Source organism: Coenobita brevimanus, chromosome 59 (assembly GCF_032717465.1).
Source record: "Coenobita brevimanus isolate Jiangsu-jjx chromosome 59, ASM3271746v2, whole genome shotgun sequence".
Taxonomy (NCBI): domain Eukaryota; kingdom Metazoa; phylum Arthropoda; class Malacostraca; order Decapoda; family Coenobitidae; genus Coenobita; species Coenobita brevimanus.
The window spans coordinates 15,048,498-15,052,262 of NC_137012.1; positions in this window are offsets into that span (position 1 = coordinate 15,048,498).

Consider the following 3,765-nt stretch of genomic DNA (forward strand, 5'->3'; position numbering starts at 1 on the left):
AGAGGAATCTGAAAGTTACTGTAAACAAAAGAGTAGTTATGGTGTTTGAGAGGAATGATACAGAATGCACAGTGAGGTTGGATGGTGAGGATATGGAGAATGTGAGTGTATTCAGGTACTTGGGTAGTGTGATGTGGGGATGAAGTGCTTAAAAGGGTATAGCAGGGAAGGAAGGTTGTTGGTTCACTGAAAGTAGTGATGAGAAATAGGGAGATGAGTTTGGAAGTTAAGAAGTCTCTTCATGATATTAATAAGAAGTCTCTTCATGATGGTATTGTGATCCCGACGCTGATGTATGAAAGTGAGGCATGGATCTTGCTAGAAGGGAACAAGTCAAGAGTGAGAGCAATGGAATGAGTTACTTGAGAGGAGCATGTGGAGTGACATGGAGGGACAGGTTGACGAATGAAGAACTGAAGGAACGTTGTGGGGTGGATGTGGATGTGGTTGAGAAAATTTGGAGAAATATGCTGAGGTGGTTTGGACATGTGGAGAATGAAAGACTGACTAAGAGGGTGTATGCAGGTGAAGTGGAGGGAGGGAGGGGGAGAGGAAGACTGAGGATGAGGTGGAGGGATGGAGTTGAGAGGTATATGAGGGAGGGGGGTAGTGAGTTGGGGGGAGGGCAGTCAAATGGTGGGTGACAGAGCGACTTGATGGCATTTTGTCTGTGGCCACCCTTTGCGGGATTAGGGCATCAAGCTATAGTTAGATAGATAGACCTGAAAACAGTGCCAAAATTAGGTGGGGTACCGTCAGTACAACTGTGTATCGGGAGGATGTTTTTTGGTTTTCATTTTTTTTTCTTTTTTATGGTTTTCGTGGTATTTAGCATGACTTTGGATATTCCTATGTGTGTTTTGATGTCTAAATGTGCCTGATTGACTGGAAAACACTGCCAAAGTAAGCAGAAGTTCTGTACAAATAGGTTAGGTATAGGTTGGCAGTTGGGTATAGGTAGAGCCTGGGTATAATAAGGGGATATTGTTCATTATCCAGATATTGCCACCACCCGGACATGCCTTTTGCTCTGTTACGTCAATTAATTGAGGGATTACTGTTCTGTTATTCTTGGTTTGCAGAAGTGAAATCAAACTACATCATTTCATTATGGAGCATAGATTTTTGAATTCCTGTTAATGAGGTGTTAAAAGTGAAGCTTAATCCAGTACTGATTTAATTTATATAATTGTCATATACTTTGTGATAGATAACAGATATTTTATGCTATAGTTGGCTTATCTTGTTTGCATTTTAGTTTTTTGAAGAGTAAAATTTCATTCTGGCAGTCAGTATCAGTTTGGCAACTTTTGTGTGTGTGTGTGTGTGTGTGTGTCTGGGCATAGTCTTGACACCCCATTTCCTGAGGCCTAGCATAACTCCTATTTGCTACACCTTCACATTTCACTACTTCAGCACCTATACTCACTATCTATAAGGAATGCTTGCTAGTGCTTCCTTATCCAGGAATGAGGTCATGATATATATATGTTTTTTTAATAACAACAGAAGAATGAAAAACAAATGAATGAAAAAAAAAAAAAAAAAATCCATTCACCAGATTACTGGCATCCTCCATTCATAAAATACCTGTAACAGTTGGACTTGAACAGCTGCAGGTTGAAGTTTGGGGGGAAACAGCTCCGGGGAAGCCAGTTCCAGAGAGATGCAGTTCGGGGAATAAAAATTCTGATAGGCAGAAGTTCTGCAGTATGGCTGTGTGACATTCCAGTCATGAGCGCTACCAAAAAGCCATGTAGTACGAGGGGAGGCATGGAGACGTGGCACAATGGATGCAACTTCGTCTGAGCATTTGCCATAAAAGTATCTGTAAAACAATGTAAGGGAGGCAACATTCCTTTGGACTTGCAGGGGAGGTAGTTTATTTATAATAGCAGGGTTATTAATAATTCCAGCAGCTTTGTTCTGAATTTTGTCTGGCTGTTTTAGTGCAACCTCTCCACATCCATTCCACAAGGATGAGCAATATTCAGTCTGAGAACACACATGACTCTTATAAATTATAGGTAAGTGCTTGTCATTGAAGAAGTTATGGACTCTGTACAATAATCCATGTTTCTTTGAGGCGGTTTTAGCAAGTGATCTGACATGAGAGGTCCAGCTGAGGGCATTGTTAACTGAAACACCGAGAATTTCAATATGTTTGGAGATGGGAATATGAGCAGCAATGAAGGTAATATACAAGTCTGGCACTGTCTGTCTATTAGTAAATTGTATATACAGTAGGTACCTGTAGACCGCGAGTTCAGAGTACACGATCCTCATTGTACGTGAGGACCCATTTTTTATCGAACTTTAGTGTATTTTATAATAGTGATGCGAATTGAACTCGTAGTAGGCGAGACGACAACGAGGAGTGGCCCAAATCCGGGGTTTACCCCGAGCCCATGACATTGTCACCTTAAGAAGCGCCAACCACCAGTGATCTATCTGTCTATATACCTAGGCTGCTTCCCCCAAGGAAAGGGAGGTAGCCGAGACAGGACGACACACTCCTCATTTACTCATCCATTCAAACACATTCATTCGCATCTTAGCCCGAAGGGGAGAACGGACAGATCCTCACTGCACCACACCGCACAAGGGTCAACTGCGCAATGCAATCAGTGACATCCGCAGCGGGGCCCGACAGCAGAACTGGTTTACCCCTGCCACATCATAACTGACCCATCCTCTTACCCGCACCTGACTTGACTAGCTGATCAGACCAAATGCGGGAGAATATCCCCTCAGGGCTGTGTCATCACTTATTCATTCACAATTTCTCTCCATTTATTTCTGTCACGCACAGCCACTCTTCCTTGCTCAACAGACATCCCTCTCGCATCCAGCGCTCTCTTCACACTGTCCATCCATCCTATTCGTGGTCTTCCTCTCAGCCTTACACCTCTCACATCAGATCTAGTTATCTTTTTCACCAGTCGCTCATTATCCATTCTCTCAATATGCCCAAACCATCGGAACACCCTCTGCTCAACTCTACCAGCCATCTCCCGAACAACTCCAGTTCTCCTTCGCACTTCATCATTTCGCACGCGATCCATACGCGTCACTCCACACATACTCCTCAGACACCTCATCTCCATTACATTCAAATTTTTCCTCTCTGCTACACCCATATTCCATGTTTCAGCCCCATATAATGCAGTCGGTACCACAAAACCCTCATACAGCCTTCTTTTTACATCCATTCTAAGCGAACGACATTTAAACACTTTTTTCATTCCTCCCAGCACCTTTCCTGCATCATTTATTCTAAACTTCACTTCTGCATCTATTCTTCCATCCACAGCAACATGTGACCCTAGATATTTAAAACACTCTACCTCCTCAAGCAACTCACCATTCAAAACTATATTCATCCCCCTACCATCTATCAACCTCGAACACTTCATCACTTTACTCGTATTCTCATTTACTTTCAATTTTCTCCTTTCACACACCCTTCCAAACTCCTCTGTCAACTGTCTCAATCTCTCCTCTGAATCAGTCACCAGTGCAGTATCATCTTCAAACAGCAGCTGCTTCAGATTCCACTCTCCACCATCATCATTCACCAGACTCAGACCTCCACCTAAAACTCTTGCATTCACCTCCCTTACAACACCATCCATGTAAATATTAAACAACCAAGGCGACATCACACATCCCTGTCGCAGCACCACTCTCACGGGAAACCAATCACTCACAGCATTTCCCACTCTTACACACGCTCTACTATTTACGTAAAAACTTTTTGACCCT